At 35.4% G+C, this 18,822-nt stretch overlaps 1 protein-coding gene and 1 long non-coding RNA gene across 3 annotated transcripts in view; one reads left to right on the plus strand and one right to left on the minus strand.

Moving 5' to 3' along the window:
• The window catches only part of LOC136043419 (caspase-14-like), a 126,665-nt gene that overhangs the window by 97,667 nt on the left and 10,176 nt on the right, over positions 1-18,822 (minus strand). The window lies entirely within an intron of this gene.
• Positions 11,859-18,822, plus strand: part of LOC136043429 (uncharacterized) — a 31,586-nt gene continuing 24,622 nt past the window's right edge. The window contains exon 1 of the long non-coding RNA XR_010621617.1: positions 11,859-12,354. This is a non-coding gene — a long non-coding RNA (uncharacterized LOC136043429). The remainder of the gene's footprint in view (positions 12,355-18,822) is intronic.

Genomic DNA, 18,822 nt, shown 5'->3' on the forward strand with positions numbered 1-18,822 from the left:
AAATCAATTTTCTTACTTTTTTGTGCACCCCTTTAACACCTGCAACCTGAGGATTTTCAGCTTTGCCGAAACTCCTGCACCAAGCTATCATAGGCAGCGCAATAGTGCTGCCTCAGTAAAGAACGATGTTTGCACAATGTATTATTATTTCTATTTTTATTGGGTTTGCTTTGTTTGTCTTAGACCAGGGCACTTGGCGTCGAAAGAGTTACCGTAGAAACTTCAAAAAGGGCTCGAAAGCAATTGGAGGGCAACTAGCCCCCTCCAACGCCAACAATTTCCCAAATACATCCAATCAGTATTCTCAAAATAGCAATTTGTTCAACGTAGTTGAAGGTCCAGAAGTTATGTCTTTGAGGATGATAACCCCTCCACAGCCCTCTAGTCAAAGGTTTTAAATTATGGTATGGGGGTATATAAGTTTTTTATAGAAATTATTGTCGTAAAAACTTCAAAAAAGGCTCATTCGATTGGAAATTAAAAGGCCTAGTTTCCTTATGAACAGTCGAAAGTGACTGGAGGACAGACGCCCCCCCCCCTCACCCATCATTTCCCCAAATACTTCCGATCAACATTTTGATAGAGCCATTTTGTTCCACGTAGTTGAAAGGTCTGGAAATTATGTCTTTGAGGGTGAAACAACCCCTCTCCCGCCCCACAACCTTCAGGAAGAGGGGGCTGTAAATTATGCCCTTGGGGCATATAAGGTTTTTATAGAAAGCGTTGTTACAGAAACTTCAAAAAGAGCTCATTCGATTGGAAATGGAGAGGACCAGTGCCCTTTTAACTAGTAGAAAGATATCAGAGGGCAAATACCCCCTCCCCCGACGCCCATTATTTTCACAAACACTTCCAATCAAAATTTTGAGACAGCCATTTTGTTCAACGTATTTTAAAGGAATAGAAAATTTGTTTTTTAGGATAGCAAATAACCCCAGCCCTCAAGGCAAGGGCTGTAAGTTATACCCTGGGGACATATAAGGTTTTCATATAAAGTGTGGTCACATAAACTTCAGAGAGGGGGTCATTAGATCAGCAATCAGAAGCTCTAGTGCTATTTTTAAGAGTCAAAGAGATCGGAGGGTAACTATCCCCCCCCAAAAAAAACACACACGCTTCGTATTGTCCCAAAAGGCATCTAATAGAAATTTTGAGATAACCAGTTTATTCATAATAGTCTAAATATCATATAACAAGCCTTTTTGGGTAGAAACAAACCCCACAGCCTGGGGACAAGGGTTGTACGTTATGCCATAGGGTATTTAAGGTTTTTATGGAACAGGATGGCTGTATAAGCTTTAGAGGAGGCTCATTTGGTTAAAAGTTGGAATTTCTAGTTCCCTTTTAAGAGTCAAAAGTGATGGAGGGCACCTACCCCTCCTCCTGACTAACCACCTTCACCAAACTAATCTGATTGAAATGGCGAGATAATAACTTAGCTCAAAATACTCCAAAGAGCATACAGCCATGCTTCTGGATTTGACACAACCCCCCAGTACCCTATGGATGGGGTTTTAAGCCATGCCTTGGAGTCATATACGGAATTTATGGAATGGATGGTCACAAAAACTTCAGATGGGGCTTATTTGGTTTGAAATTGAAAGTTTTGACACCGTTTTAAGATTCAAAAGTGATTTAGAGAAGCCAGTCCCCCACGCTCATCATTTCCCAAAGAACGTCCAATCAAAATTTTGAGATAGTAATTTTATTCATTTATGGAATCAAAAATGTCTGCAGTAATTACATTAAACAACATACGAAACTTGCAAACAACCGTATCGTCTAGTTTCACCACGGGTCAAAAAGGCAGCAAACGGGGTAGTTGGTCACTTTATACTATACCCCAAATGCAAACAACCACCCAAACAAGCGGATAATTGACTATAAAAGGCTCTTCTATTAAAAACAAAACTCATATTAATTTAATGACGAAAAAATTGAAAATGAGCTGAAATTTACTTCACTTTCCAGGACTCGAACTTACCAACAAACAACATCCTAGCTGCAGCTGGTAACGTCTTGGCATATCCTGTAACCGTATATTTTGATTCCTTTTGATGACTCGTTGTGTTATGTCTCGTAATCGAATATTTTCATATTTTGCGACAGACTTGTATCTCTTTCATTCTATCATTACTCGTTAGCCTTATCATCACTTTATTCCTAAATGTTAAGTCTTAAGCTGTCTCTTTTGTTTTTATTCAATGTGACTATCGTTATCGCAAATCCTCTATGTGCATATACTTTTGTTCTTCAGTTTATTTTTGACCTTATATAATTCTCGCTGTGGCATATCTTTTAACCATAATTTATTTCTCCACTTCATTTTTAATTCGTTCTGATCTTCGTTGTTGCATGTCTTGTAACCAAATTTTTCCCCTTTTCATTTTTGTCGCACTGTAAATCTCAGTTTCACTTATCTTTTAACAATGTATTTCTTTGTTCTTTCTTTTCGTTTTGACTCGTTGTGATTCTCCCTGAAGAATTTCTTCTAAGAGCATACTTATTTGCCCTCCACTTTCATTTTTGATTCATTCTGATCCTTGCTGTCACAAGTCTTGTAGCCACTTTTTTTTTGTTCTTGATTTTCGTTTTTGACACACTGTAACCCCTACTGTCGCTTATTAACTAATTGCATGTTACTTTTGTTCTTCACTTTTGTTTTGACAGGTTACGACTGTTGCTGTCCAAGTATTCTAACCGCGTATTTTTTTTTGTTCTTCATTTTCGCTTATCATTACTTCAGACATTTCTTCAGGACCCTTGCCTTGGCTGCTCGAATTGTTCTTGTTACATTTAATGATCTAGGTTGTTCATTGTCACCCCTTTTGAACTTTGCATTTCTTTGGTCATCATTTTGACCTTGTCTCATTTTATGGTTCAGTCTATTCATTTCGAGCAATCGTTAATTTACGTTTTTCTCCTTTAGCTAATACGAAACTGCTTAAAACAGCTTTTGTAAACAGACTCATAAGACTTAGTATTTTATATTTAGGTAAATTTTTTAACAATTTTGCATGCGTCATATATGCCAAAAGTAACACAAACACTCCTGTGGAGAGGGGGATGTAACTCATGCTATTGAACTGTGTTCATGAAATGACGTAACTCGTGTGTTTTTTTGTTGTTTTTTTTTTTTTAAACAAGGCTCTAGACAATTTTCTCTAGCTCGTGACCTATCTAGACCATTTTTCCAAGAGAGAAATCCCACGGTACTAATTAAAAAAATGTATGGAGCCATTTAAAAACATTTTGTAATTACATCAATAAATAAACACACAAATTGAAAATATACACACAAATTGATTGAAAATATTGGATATATATGTCTTACTCCTCTCTTTTTCCAATTTTCTGCTTTTCAACTGTACACTTTTTTTTCTCAACGGCTTCTTCAGAAAAAAATTCCAGCAATTTCTTCCCCCGAAATCTGTTTTTCCTCTTTAAATTTTGTATCCTTATTCATTCTTAAAAGGAACATATAATTTGTAAACAAACGAAAAGTACATTTCTCATTCTGATATTTTTGATTGTAAAGAATATTCATTGTTGTGTTATATTTCGTAATTGCACTATGCAAATATATATTTTGTGGATGATATGCTTTAAATTCTATTGCCCTAGCCCACTACTTAAGGATTATACAGGGAGTAATTTAGGCTTTATTTGAGAGAGCAGTCCTGTTTAGATAAATAATATTATGCTTCTTTTAATAAGTTCTGTCATCGTAGCCGATTAGTTAGAATAGACTTACAATGCTTCGTCCGTAAGGACTGGGGCTAATTTCTGGTGTCACTGCTTATTTGGTTTGGCTCAGGTTCAGTTGGGTGGCTGCAAGCTTACCCAAAGTTAACCCAGCTCAAATTGAGCACTTGGAGAATTCCTGAGAAGGTAACAAGGAAAGGTGTGCAAAGACACTGGGTGGTTGCTCCCTAGCTGAGGAGCTGATAAACGCAGATCATTATAAAATAGTTCGTGGTAACGAACTGTAAGTAAGGAGCAACTGGGCTCAGTAGTAACCTAAAATCTAAAAAACAGAATTTTGATACCAATAGATACATCAAAAGAATCATATTATGCTAGTTTTAAATATATAAGTTTCATCAGATTTATTCTTAACCATCAGAAGTTACGAGCCTGAAAATTTTCCTTATTTGCGAAAAAAGGGGGAAACATCCCCTAAAGGGCATATAATCTTAATAAAAATCACACCATAAGATTCAGCGTATCACAAATTCCTACAATAGAGGTTTCAAGCTCCTATCTGCACAAATGTGGAATTTTGTTCTTTTTGCTAGAAGAAAGATCACGGATGAGTGTTTATTTGGGTTTTTTTGTAGGGGTGAACGTATCAATCCAGTGGTCCTAAAATTTCGCAAGAGAGCTCATTCAAACAAAAATTAAAAGTTCTAGTGCCTTTTAAGCGACCAAAAAAATTGAGGGTAACTAGGCCCCCTCCCACGCTTTTTTCCCTAAGGTCACCGGATCAAAATTGTGAGATAGCCATTTTGTTCAACATAGTCGAAATGTCTAATAACTATGTCTTCGAGTACGACTTAATTTCCCACAGTCCCCGCGGGAAAGGATTCGAATTATGAACTTTGTCCATTGTTTATCTATAGCCTAGTATTGTTTATTGGGAAGTATACAGACATTTTCAGGGGGGATTTTTTGTGGGGGGGGGGCTTACGCGGGAGGATTTTTCCATGGAGTAATGAACAAGGGGGGAAGAATTTCTATGAAGGGGACGATGGATTTTTCAGTATTATTTAAAGAACAATCAGAAATTGAATAAAAAAACAAGTTTTTACAACTGAAAATAAGGAGTAACACTAAAACTTAAAACGAACAGAAGTAATTACGTATATGAGGTGGTTCGTTCCCTTGTCAATGCCTCGTTTTGACCTTAAAGTATTTTTAAAGTATTTAAGAGCTATTAATTTTAATTAAACGGCCTTTGTGATTCAGGGGTAATTTTTGAAGATTTGGAATAAACTTTGAACTTTAGCGCAAAGAGCGAGGTATTGAAGAGGGGACGAAAACCCTCATGTTACGTATATGAGGAAGTTTGCCCTCTCGTCAATACCTTGCTCTTTACGCTAAAGTTCGAATTTCGGTAAATAATGGCCGATATAAGCAATAATTTGTTAGTTTTATTTTCCAGCCAATGTTAGCATTTTATTTTACCATAAGTACCTTCATAATTATGATTTTAATGTGATAATTAAATAAAAAAAACGAGTTTTTTAACTGAAAGTAAGGAGCGACATTAAAACTTAAAACGCACAGAAATTACTTCGTATATGAAAGAGGCTGCTTCCTCATCAACGCCCCGCTCTTTACGCTAAAGTTTGACTCTTTCTCTCAATTCTTCTTTTTAAAACAGTAAAAAACTTTAGCGTAAAGAGTGGGGCGTTGATGAGGAAGCAGCCTCTTTCATATACGAAGTAATTTCTGTGCGTTTTAAGTTTTAATGTCGCTCCTTACTTTCACTTAAAAAAACTCGTTTTTTTTATTTAATTTCTGAACGTTTTTGAATCAATGCATGTTTTGATTTTGGCTCTCCGCAGAGGAATAATCAAAACGAAATTTGCATATTTTTGAGGGGGGGGGGGGCTAAATGGCTTTCTCATAATTTTGATCGAATGATTTTGAGAAAAAAAGAGCGGGGGCGAAGCCTAGTTGCCCTCCGATTTTTGGCTAATTAAAAAGGCAACTAGAACTTTTAATTTTTTACGAATCTTTTTATTGGTAAAAGATTTACGTAACTTATAAATTAGCTTACGTAAAGAACTTTTGTATTCTCATGTTTTTATTACATATATGAGGGGATTCGCCCCATCGTCAGTACCTCGCTCTTTACACTAAAGCTTAAATTTTATCCCAATTCATTAAGAATGACCCCTGAATCACAAAAGCCGTAGAATAAATAGTTGAAATTACTAAAAATACTTTAGCGTAAAGAGCTAGGTATCATAAGGAGGTGAGCCCCTTATATGGGTAATAATTTCTGTTTGTTTTAAGTTTTATTGCTGTTCCTTACTTCCAGCTGAAAAAGCTTTTTCACATTTATTTTTTAATTTTTTTTAAATAATGCTAGTAAATCCTGCTCTCCCTTCATGGAAGTTTTCTTCTCCCATGACAAATTCTCGATGGAAAGTTCCCCCAGCATATCCCCCTCTTCTCAACCCCTCCCCCCAACCAAAAAAATCCTCCTGAAAACGCCTGTATACTTCCCAATAACCATTACTATATGTAAGCACAGGTCAAAGTTTGTAACTTGTTGCCCCTTCCACGGGGACTGTGGGGGAGTAAATAGTCCCCAAAGACATAGTTATAAGGTTTTTCGACTACGCTGAATAAAATGGCTATCTCAGAATTTTGATCCGTTGACTTTGGGAAAATAATTAGCGTGGGAGGGGGCCTAGGTGCCCTCCAATTTTTTTGGTCACTTAAAAAGGGCACTAGAACTTTTCATTTCCGTTAGAATGAGCCCTCGTGCAACATTCTAGGACAACTGGGTCGATACGATCACCCCTGGGGAAAAAAACAAAAAAAAACAAAAAAACAAAAAAACAAATAAACACGCATCCGTGATCTGCCTTCTGGCAAAAAATGCAAAATTCCACATTTTTGTAGATAGGAGCTCGAAACTTCTACAATAGGGTTCTATGATACGCTCAATCTGATGGTGTGATTTTCGTTGAGATTCTATGACTTTTAGGGGGTGTTTCCCCCTATTTTCTAAAATAACGCAAATTTTCTCAGGCTCGTTACTTTTGATGGGTAAGACTAAACTTGATGAAACTTATATATTTAAAACCAGCATTAAAATGCGATTCTTTTGATATAGCTATTGGTATCAAAATTCCATTTTTTAGAGTTTTGGTTACTATTGAGCCGGGTCGCTCCTTACTACAGTTCGTTACCACGAACTGTTTGATAAACCAAACATATTGCATCTCTTTGGTTTGTGGTTGTTATTGAATTAAAAAAAAAACAAAAAAAAACAAGTTTTTTCCAACTGAAAGTAAGGAAAAACACTAAAACTTAAAACGACAATAAATTATTCCGTATATCTTTTAAAGATCTTTTTCTATCATTCATTTCAGTCATTGGAGAATTGCTCAACATGTGACTTTCACTTTCAAACAGTTCGTGATAACGAACTGTAGTAAGGAGCGACCCGGCTCAATAGTAGCCGAAAATCTAAAAAATGGAGTTTTGATGCCAATAGTTACATAAAAAGAATTGCACTTTACTGCTGATTTTAAATATATACGTTTCATCAAGTTTAGTCTTACCCATCAAAATTTATGAATATGAGAAAATTGGCCTTATTTTAGAAAATAGGATAAAACAACCCTTAAAGTCATAGAAACTTAACGAAAATCACACCATCAGATCACGGATGCGTGTTTATTTGTTTGTTTGTTTGTTTGTTTTTTTGTTGTTTTTTTTCCAGGGGTGATCGTATCAACCCGGTGGTCCTAGAATATCACAGAGGAAAACAACCCCTAAAGTCATAGAACTTAACGAAAACCACACCATCAGATTCAGCCTATCATAGAACCTTATTGTAAAAGTTTCAAGCTCCTATCTGCAAAAATGTGGAATTTTGTATTTTTTGCCAGAAGACAGATCACGGATGTGTGTTTATTTGTTTGTTTGTTTTTTGTTTTTTTTCCAGGGGTGATCGTATCAACCTGGTGGTCCTAGAATATCATAGATGGCTAAATCTAACGGCAATTAAAAGTTCTAGTGCCCTTTTTAAGTTACCAAAAAAATTGGAGTGTACCTAGCCCCCCTCCCACGCACATTTTCCCCCAAAGTCACAGGAGCAAAATTCTGAGATAGCCTTTCTGTTCAAAGTAGTCGAAAACCTAATAACTATGTCTTTGGGGACGACTTAATCCCCCACAGTTCCCAGGGGAGGGGCTGCAAGCTACAAACTTTGACCATTGTTTACATATAGTAATGGTTATTATGAAGTGTACAGACGTTTTCGGGGGAGTTTCTCGAGTTGGGGTGGGGATGGTTCAGGGGGAGGGGGCTATGTGGGAGGATCTTTCCATGAAAGAATTTATCATGAGGGAAGAGAATTTCCATTAAGGGGGCGCAAGATTTTCTAACATTATTTAAAAAAAAGCAATAAGGAAATAAATATTTTTTTTCAGCTGAAAGTAATGAGCAGCCTTACAACTTAAAAACAAACAAAAAAGGTTCGTCTCCTCCAAAACACCTTGCTCTTTGCGCTAAATTATTTGTAGTAATTTCAACTATTTATTCTACGGCCTTTGTGATTCAGGGGTCATTCTTAAGGAATTGGGACAAAATTGAAGCTTTATTGTAAAGAGCGAGGTATTGACGAGGTGGTGAACCCCCTCATACACCCCCTATATACACAAATATAGAAGTTTGTTAAGTAAGTTAATTCTTAAGGTATGTATGTTTATTACTAACAAAAACGTTCGTAAAAAAATCTAGTTGCGTTTTTAAGTAGCCAAAAACTTGAGGGCAACTAGGCCTCCTCCCCCACTCCTTTTTTGTATCAAAATCGTCCGATCAAAACTATGAGAAAGCCATTTAGCAAAAAAAGAAATATACAAATTTCGTTTTAATTATTCATGTGCGGTGAGCCAAAATCAAAACATAAATTAATTAAAAAACATTCAGAATGTAAATTAAAACAACAAAAGGAGCGTAATTAAAACGTAAAACGAACAAAAATTATTCCGTATATGAAAGGGGTTACCCCCTCCTCAACGCCTCGCTCTTTACGCTAAAGTTTTTTTATCGTCTTAAAAAGTAGAGTTGTAACAATGAGTCAAATTTTAGCGTCAAGAGCGTGGCGTTGAGGAGGGGCGACCCCTTTCATACAAGGAATAATTTCTGTTCGTTTTAAGTTTTAATGTCGCTCCTTACTTGGAGTTAAAACAAACTTTTTTTTTTATTTAATCATAAGAAGAGTTTAGACCTCTTTAGCCATTTTTTTACTATGCCTTAAAAAATTATTTCCGTAAATATTTTAAGTTACGTTGCAGAATCTTTCCATAACGAAATTTTTCGTGGGGGAAAGAAATTGTCCATGGAGGGGCTAGCTGAATTTCCAGACATTATTTAAAAAATGATAAGCAATTAATTAAAAAACAAGTCTTTTCAACTGAAAGTAAGAAGTAACATTAAAACTTAGAACAAACAGAAAATATTACGCATATGAGATTGGTCTCCTCTCTTCAATAGCTCTCTCTTACGCTAAAGTTTCTTTTTTAGCTTATTATTCTAATTAAACAGCTTTTGTGATTCAGCAGTTATTCTCAAACAACTGAAACAAAAATCAAACTTAGTTTATTTTAAAGTTATTATTAGTTAAGAAAAGTAAAATTGACATGCATTTTTTTTTTTAATTATTAATGTTCGGTGAGCCAAACTCAAAACCTGGAATAATTCAAAAACGTTCAGAAATTAAATTAGAGTTTACAGCAGGCAAGTAGATATAAAAATTTTGCCTGTAGAGAAACAGAAGCTGAAAGCAGAATCCAACTTACGTCTTCAACAAGAATCAGGAAAAAATTAAGCTGAACTAGTTAATGGTTACCACTAAGGAGAATTTGCTGCTATACCTAAATCAGACTGGCTGTCAACAGAGCCCTCCAGCACTTCAACAAAAGGAAAAGAAGCTCTAGAAAAATTATATCACTATCAATCCTTTCAACTCACTGTGTGTCACAAAAGTAAAAGACCTTGCGTCTTTTAGCATGTGGCAGACCTTATGACACACCAGAAGCTAATGATTCAGTTTCTTTCAGGGAAGAAGAAAAATAACAACTTCCGGCTAGTATCCATATAGCACGTGAATTAGGTCCAGTCTTGCAGCCTTCACAAGGGCAATGTTTTAGTATTGCGAAGCATAATACGTGTAAATGGCAAGTGGAAACTCCTCTCACATCTCTGCTTGAGTGTCTTTGTACAAGCCGGACATGTAAGTAATTGAATAAAAAAAAATTCAACTGAAAGTAAGGAGCAGCATTAAAACTTAAAACAAACAAAAATTATTACGCATATGAGGGGGTTCGCCCCGTCGTCAATGCCTCGTTATTTGCGGTGAAGTTCGAATTTTGTTCCAATTCTTTTAGAATGACCTCTGAATCACAAAGGTCGTTTAATTAGAATAAATAGCTTTTTGAAAGTACTAAAGAGCTTTAGCGTAAAGAGCGACGTATTGACGAGGGGGCAAACTCCCTCATACACGTAATAATTTCTTAATTTTAGTTGTTTTTTTTTATTTGATTTCTGATTCATTTTTTTTAATGCTGGCTAATCCGGCTCTCCCTTCATGGAAAATTCCCTTCTCCCATGAAAAAATCCTCTATGGAACGAACTTCCCATGTAACCCCCTCACCTGATCTCCCCCACCAGAAAAAAATCCCCCTGAAAACGCTGTATACTTCCCAATAACAAATACTATATGCAAATATTGGGATTAAGTCATCCTCAAAGACAAAATTATTAGATTTTTGGACTATACTGAGCAAAATGGTGATCTCGAAATTTTAATCTGTTACTTTGGGAAAAAATTACCGTGGGATGGGGCCTATTTGCCCTCCATTTTTTGGTCACTTAAAAAGTGAACAGGAACTTTTAATTTCCGTTCAAATGAGCCTTATCGCGATATTCTAGGACCCCTGGGTTGACACGATCACCCCAAAGGAGAAAGACCAAACAAAACAAAAACAAAGAAACACACATCAGTGATCTTTCTTCTGGCAAAAAATACAAAATTCCACATTTTGCAGATAGGAGCTAGAAACCTTTACAGTATGTTTTTCTGATATGCTGAATCTGATGGTGCAATTTTCAATAGAATTCTATGAATTTTAGGGTTTGTTTCCTCTTTTTTCGAAAATAAGATAAATTTTCTAGTAATTTCTGATAGGTAAACCTAAACTTGATGAAACTTATATATTTGAAATCAGCGTAAAAATCCGATTCTTTTGTTATATCTATTGGTATAGAAATTCCGTCTTTTAGAGTTTTGGTTGCTATTGAGCCGGGTCCCTCCTTCCTTACAGTTCGTTACGACGAACTATTGGATCTAAACAGGGCATGTACTAATCCAAACTTTAAGCATAGTCTAATAGTATGCTTTACAATACCTGCGTCATTCAAGTCATTCAAAGTTACGGTTACACAAAAACCTTTCTTGTGTTTCATTTTATCATAGAAACGGGCAACAAGAACATGTTGTCCCTTTGAAAGTTCTGCTCTCGTCTCATCGGCCAATAAAAAGAAAACACACTTTGCATAGTTGCTGCTATGAACATTTTATCCCAAATAATATTACTCACACTATTAGTTATATCCTTCTGCAGGAAAATAGATATATATTTCATTTTTTTTTAGAGAATGATTTAAAATAATCGCGAAATTTTGTGTTGAACAACGAAAATTTTTTGTTGACAACACGAACAAGCTGTTCTTTTGATGTTTCGTCACTCGTCTCATCAGCCAATATGAAAAACACATTGTATTTTTTGCTGTATTCAAAATTACGTTCCAAAGACACGATCAAAGCTATTGTACCCACTAGAATAGATACATATTTCCCATTGTTGGCGAATGACTTGGAATAACCCCGGAATTTTGTTTTTCTGCAGTAAAACAATAATCACAATAACTGTTTTAACACCCTTTCGTTTTCATTGCTTTCTACAAGGAGATCCTTATCAAAGATGCTTTCATCTTTATCAAAATGACCCCACAGAGCTACTTCATAAAACCGATAAAAAGATAAGGCAAAAATTGGTTTTAACATTCCTTGGTTAATAATACTTTATTTGTGATGTTGCAAAGTCAATTGCTGGTCAATAAAATTTTAGTTATTTCTTGTATTTTGATAAACATGATAGATTGTGGTATTGCCTTAATATAGCACCGTTTTTCATCGTTATATTTGAAGTCAGTGAGAACCTCTTTAAGGTCAGCGTGTGGCTTCGAAAATAAGCAGCCTAGCGTCTGATGTGAGTCTTTACAGGTTTCTGATTTGGCAAATGGGAATTTGTGTTCAGAGAATGCACCTTTTTTGAAGGGCTGAACACCAGCCATGAATACTTTTGACCCATGTGCTTTGAACGTTGCCAACGTTTTGTAATTGTACTCTTGGCATTCCGCTTAACTACGTCAGGAAATTAACAGTCTTTTCTGAGTTTTCAGTGTCTACACATTATGTCCTATCTTCAAGCATCAGAAATTTGGTCACGATCAAAACGAATATAAGATAAAAATTTTTTGAGAAAATGGGGTGGTCGTGTGTCTAGTTTCAAGATAGCCAGAAGAGGAACTTCACCAGTTTGGGTAAGTGACTACTGTTTAAATATCTTCGAAAACCATCTGCCTTCGCTCAATTATATTAATGAGCCTTTTCGTCACTTTGTCAATCTGACCCTATCTGTGTGTTTTGAGCTGAGTTGTCAGTTACAGAATTTGGAACTCCTCTTTTGGGTTTTGACCCTCTTGGCCCTAACCTTAGCTAGAATCTTATTTTCCCTTTCAGGACTCACACCTTTGGTTTATTATAGCATTAAATTTCTCAGATAATTTAAAGTAGCTTCTGGATTTACTCTGATTTTATTCCTTAAAGTAGGAATAAAGTTTAAAGTTTATTCCCCCCCCCTCAACCTAGTCTCTCTTGGAACTTAAAGCTCATTGTTAATAATAAATCAATAAAATTTAAGATTTAGTGTAAAGAGCGAGGTATTAACGAGGATACAAACCCCCTTGTATACATAATAAAAATATAAGATTATGAAAGTTTGTTACGTAAGTTGCTAATTTATAAGTTACGTATATTTTTTACTAATAAAAACGTTCGTTAAAAATTTAAAGTTCTAGTTGCCTTTTTAAGCAACCGAAAAATTGGAGGGCAACTAGGCCTCCTTCTCCACCCCTTATTTCTCAAAATCGTCTGATCAAAACTAAGAGAAAGCCATTTAGCCAAAAAAAGAATTAATATACAAATTTCATTTTAATAATTTATGTGCGGAGAGCCAAAACCAAACATGCATTAATTCAAAAACGTTCAGAAATTAAAGAAAAAAAAACTAATTTTTTAGCTGAAAGTAAGGAGCGACATTAAAACTAAAACGAACAGAAATTACTCCGTATATAAAATGGGTTGTCCCCTCCGCAATCCCTCGCTCTTTACGCTAAAGTTTGACTCTTTGCCACAATTCTACTTTTTAAAACAAATATAAGCTTTAGCGTAAAGAGCGAGGGATTGCGGAGGGGACAATCCATTTTATATACGGAGTAATTTCTGTTCGTTTTAAGTTTTAATGTCGCTCCTTACTTTCAGCTAAAAAAATTAGTTTTTTTTATTTAATTACATCAAAAGAATAAAATTTTTATGCTGGTTTTAAATATATAAGTTTCATCAAGTTTAGTCTTACCCCTGAAAAGTTAGGAGACTGAGAAAAGTTACTTGCTTTATTTTAGAAAATAGGGGAAAACATCCCCTAAAAGCCATTGAGTCTTAACGAAAATCACTTTATTTTAGATAATAGGGGGAAACACCCCCTCAAAGTCATTAAATCTTAACCAAAATCACACCGTCAAATTCAGCGTATCAGAGAACTCTACTATAGAAGTTTAAAGCTCCTATCTACAAAAATGTGGAATTTTGTCTTTTTGCCAGAAGACAGATCACGGGTGCGTGTTTATTTGTTTTTTTTTTTTTTTTTTTTTTTTTTTTCCGGGGATGATCGTATCAACCCAGTGGTCCTACAATGTCGCGAGGGGGCTTATTCTAATGGGAATTAAAAGTTCTATTGCCCTTTATAAATGCTCAAAAAATTGCAGGGCACCTAGGCCCCCTCCCACGCTCATTTTTTCCCCAAAGTCACCGGATTGAAATTCTGAGATAGCCATTTTGTTCAACATAATAATAAAAACATAATAATTATGTCTTTTGGGACAACTTAATCCCCCACAATCCTCGGGGGAGGGGCTGCAAGTTACAAACTTTGACCATTGTTCACATATAGTAAGGGTCATCGAGAAGTGTACAGATGTTTTTAGGGGGACTTTTTCGTGTTGAGGGGGGGAGGAAGTGGGTCAAAGGAGGGGGTTACGTGGGAAGATCTTTCCATGGAGGAGTTTATCATGAGGGAAGAGAATTTCCATGAAGGGTCTGCAGGATTTTCTAGCATTATTTAAAAAAAAAAATTAGAAAAGAAATTCAGCTGGAAGTAAGGAGCAGCATTAAAACCTACAAAGAACAGAAAATATTACGTAAATAAGGGGATCCATCTCCTCCACAATACCTTACTCTTTACGCTAAAGTATTTCTAGCAATTTTATCTATTTTCTCTACGGCCTTTTTGATTCAGGGGTCATTCTTAAGGAATTGGGACAAAATTCAATCTTTAATGTAAAGAGCGAGGTATTGACGAGGAGGCCAACCCCCTCATATACGTAATAAAAAATATACAAATATAGATATTCGTTACGTAAGTTAATTCGAAAGTTACGTATATTTATTACTTTGAGAGACGTGTGGCATACAAGTCATCCACAGTGTCAAAGCACAAAAAAGATGTGGGAGTATAATGATGTTCCTTAAAGAGTAATATTGTCTTATTTTTTCCCTTTTTTTTACAAAGGCAGTTTGTGTAAAAGAAGTAATCATGTAAACTTTGTAAGAAGCTTATTTGATTGGAAATTGAAAGTTCTAGTCCTTTTCTAAGAATAAAACGGGCTTGGAGGGCAAAGAGTCCCCTCCTACGCTCATGAATTTTCCAAACTCATCCAATCCAAATTCTGAGATGGTCACTTTGCATAAAATCTTTGAAAGGTCCAGAAATCACGTCTAAGGAGATGTCAACAGTCCAGAGCCCTCAAAGCAGGATTCTAAGCTATTCAATTCGTTCATTGTTTACATATTATATACATTAATATACATGGTGGATATGTATGATCATGCAGGTTAAGATAAACACATGAGGGCTAAGACAGAGGTAGGATAAGTTAGTTCTAGAGTTATTTAGTTGTTTTACTTTGATTTTTTAGTAAACATATGTTTTGGAGACGATACCTAGCACGGGTATACCGTAGCAAATCTCTGGTAGGCATGCAACTTGCCCGGGTAGGGAGTCTAAATTGCCGAAACCCTAAAGGCAAGTGTATATTCTCCTGATGAGCCCTCGTGTTGGGTTGTCGCCTCTGGATTATTTGTCTTTTTTATTGTTTTTAATATTTTGTATACGACGACTTATAGTTTTTTACAACACGACTGCCAGTCCATGGACTATTCTTTGCAGTTGATTGTGTATGGCTATGCTGTTTGACCTATGTAATTGGATGGATGAGTAGGGTTAAGGCCTCGTTCAACCACTGAAATATATCAATTACTAATGTAGGAAAACAGTCTTCCTTTCTCTGTCTGTCTTTCTTTTTTGTTCATATGTTTTTTTTTTTTTTATGGTATGTGTTAATTTCTGTGTTTTTGTTATTACACTAATGGTTTCTTTTTTTAATATAGTAGACATATTTGAAAATGGGAAAAAGGTCCATGTTGACCTATAGCATCAAAAAATACCAAGAACACTGAGGTGAAGCTTTCGAAGAATATTAATGGGAATGCTGAACTAAGTCAAAACACAGTATGTGAAACAGCTTATCAAAACAGTGTAACAAAGGAATGACTAAGGGTATTAAGCTGGAACTCTCAGGTAATAATCAATTGACCGAAAAGGCAATATTTACATTCTTCTGCTACTACTGTTGCAACTGCTATTACTAATACTAGTGATATTAATCCTACTGTTACCACTACCGCTAGTTCTACTACAACAACTGCAGCTGTAGCTATTAGTGCTTAGTTTAAGGATGTTGAGGTCAAAATTTAAGGAACAGTAGAGGAGGAACTTGAACTAAATCAAAACATACTATGTTTGTATAGATTACCATATGGGCATATCAACAATTTCTTAGGAACAGCTTACCCCATCCAGATAAAGCTTTAAGGGTACGATCAGGAGGGGGGGGGGTAGAAAAACCATAATGCAATATGTACTTACTACTACTGCTGCTAATGATGCTACTGCTACTGGTACTTCTAATACATCCCTCTTACTACCACTGGTGCTAATATGATGCTAGTACTTCTAAGGCTAAGGGTATAAAGGTGATTTTTTAAGAGAATATTAAAAGAAAAGTTCAACGACATCCCAAAACACTATCCACATGCAGGCTTTCAAAAGGGTATTTTCCAGAATGGCTTGGAGTATAAGGCTGTAACTTTCTTGGAATGCTTTGGGGAAGATCCATTGACCGAAAGATAATATGTCCATGCTACTTCTAATACTATTACCACTACTACTATCACTGTCACTTCAACTACTGCTTCTGTTGCAACTAAAACTAAGGCTAAAAGTTTTGAGATGAAAATTGAAGGAGGTGCTGAAGGGGAAGTCGATCTAAATTAAAACACACTATGAGTATGCAGAATACAAAATTGCACATCAGGCACATCATACGAATGACAAATAGTATAAAATTGAAACTTCAAGGGCTTGACCAGGTGGATGTTTAGCTGACCAAGAGCTTACGAAGGTTTCTCTGAAGAAACCTTCAGAGAAGGTTTCAACTTGTGAATTTTGCGCTCGGTTTAAAGATTTATGTCAACGGGGCATATCTACAATATGTCAGGAATGGCTATGGGTGTTTGGTTTAAACTTCCAGGAAATGTTGATGGGAGCTTTTGAATAAATCAGAAAATGGTAACTAGAAAAGATAAACTAGTTTCAATTATTTTAATTTAAAGGAAAAGACTTAAAACTGGAAAAATATCGATTATATTAATCAATAGCACTCTTCAGAAATCTAAAACAAAATTGAAGAAAAGTAGGGTCAATTTAAGCCTAGGGCCAGGAAAAATAAAACTAATGTAATGATGCAAACTCAAATTACAAGCAATTATAGTTAAAGAATTAATGAAACCCAGGAGAAAAAAAATATATATATATATATATAGCTAAAAAACTAATCTTAAAACGGGAAAAAAATAAAAGAAATATTTTAGTGAAACTTAAAACAAACAAAATTACTTCAAGTGAGAATTTAGTTACTGCCCTCTTCCCTCTATCTAATCGTAAAAGTTCTAAGCCCTATTGTGGCGTTTTTACTTTTCTATAAATCGATTTTAATGTGCATACTATTTCATTTTCTTTAGAAAAAAACTGAATTTTTAACTACTAAAACAAGCAAATGACCGCAGCACCAAGCCGCATGGGGCCAACATAGCTATGCAAGCTCTTTCTCCATCCTAATCCATTGAAAGCCTCCCTCTTAACGACTACTCTGGAATTTTCATTTCCCTTCAATCTTTCTCTGCGACATCTTTCTACCCCAACCGCAGACGACTAGCTTTCTCTAGCGCTACACAGTTGGCCGATAAAGGCAATCGGTTGGCTGAAAAGTTAACTGATTGGGAAACTAGTCATCCTTCATCAGCAGAACAAGCCCTAGCCACCTCAATCTTTCTTTCATTATGGCCCTTAAAAAGTGGGAAAAATACAACAAAAAGTAGAACAATAGATATTGTTTATTATCATTTATTTGAGTTTATGGTTGTTTTGAATTTCATTTAATTTTTAATTGTAATCTCTGGTCATTTTAAGTTTGAATTATTACAGGACTCTATTTTTGCCAGTAAACAGTTTGACGAGATTGTTTAGTTTTCTTTAAAAATATTTTGTTTTTGAAAGTTTTTCTTAATAAATCATATCAAAGAATTTCTTTCACAGTAACCACAACTATCCGAAATCACCAAATATGGAATTCAACATGTCCTATTGCTATCTATTGGCTCTAAAAGTTTGGATCCAAATAAATTTTGAAAAGACAAAGCCCATCAAATTAAAGCTGGTGAACCTCCTAATCAATAAATTTATCAGAATTTTGTACAATATTCTTGGTTCTAAACAGTGAAATATATTTAACTATAGAAAATCAATCAAAACCATATCAGACTCTTATCGGACTAACAGCTTAATTTTAACGGTTACTCAAAAAATTTTTGATTAGGAAATGAGGAATATATGACAGGCAATAGCCTAGCCCTTCCATTCCCATCCAGCCCCTGAAAAATATCCATTTCCTTGAAAATTCCCCCCTCCTCCTAGGAAAATACCTCCGCGTCTGATTGATCTTCAATCATTTGCGACTTATAAAAATAGGACTAGAACTCTTAGCTCCTTATGTAATGAGTGCCCTCTGAAGTTTATTTACCCATGAGGTACAAGTGGGGATGAGAATGGGGCAGTCCCCTTCCTATAGGGAATAAACTCTGTTTATTTGGGGGTTTAATGTTACTCATTATTTTCATAATAACTGCATAGACCAAAAATACTCCTAGAATTCAAGAGGGTTTAAATATCAATTTCACAATTTTATGTATTTTCTAGAGTTTTTTTCGCATCTCCCCCCACCTCACTCCAAAAAAATAAAAAGCTCAAATTAACAGCGCTGAGGATTACAAATCAATTTTACCTCCACCTTCCCCTCGCCCCTCCCTTAGAACTGATTTTGTATTTATATGAAGGCACAATGAGAGCTTGGATGTTTTGGCATTAAAATGCATCTTTTGATGTATCTCCCTTCCTCCCTAACTACAAAACAATCAGAGAGAAGTTTTCTTGTGGGAAAATTTTCTTCAGGGGGAGGGCTATTCCCAGTGGGGAGAAAAAAATTTAGAAGAATTACCCTGAACTCTTCCACGGCATTCTTTTAATATGTCTTTCTTTGTCTTTGTATAAAATACAA

This window comes from Artemia franciscana, chromosome 2 (genome assembly GCF_032884065.1).
Source record: "Artemia franciscana chromosome 2, ASM3288406v1, whole genome shotgun sequence".
Lineage (NCBI taxonomy): Eukaryota > Metazoa > Arthropoda > Branchiopoda > Anostraca > Artemiidae > Artemia > Artemia franciscana.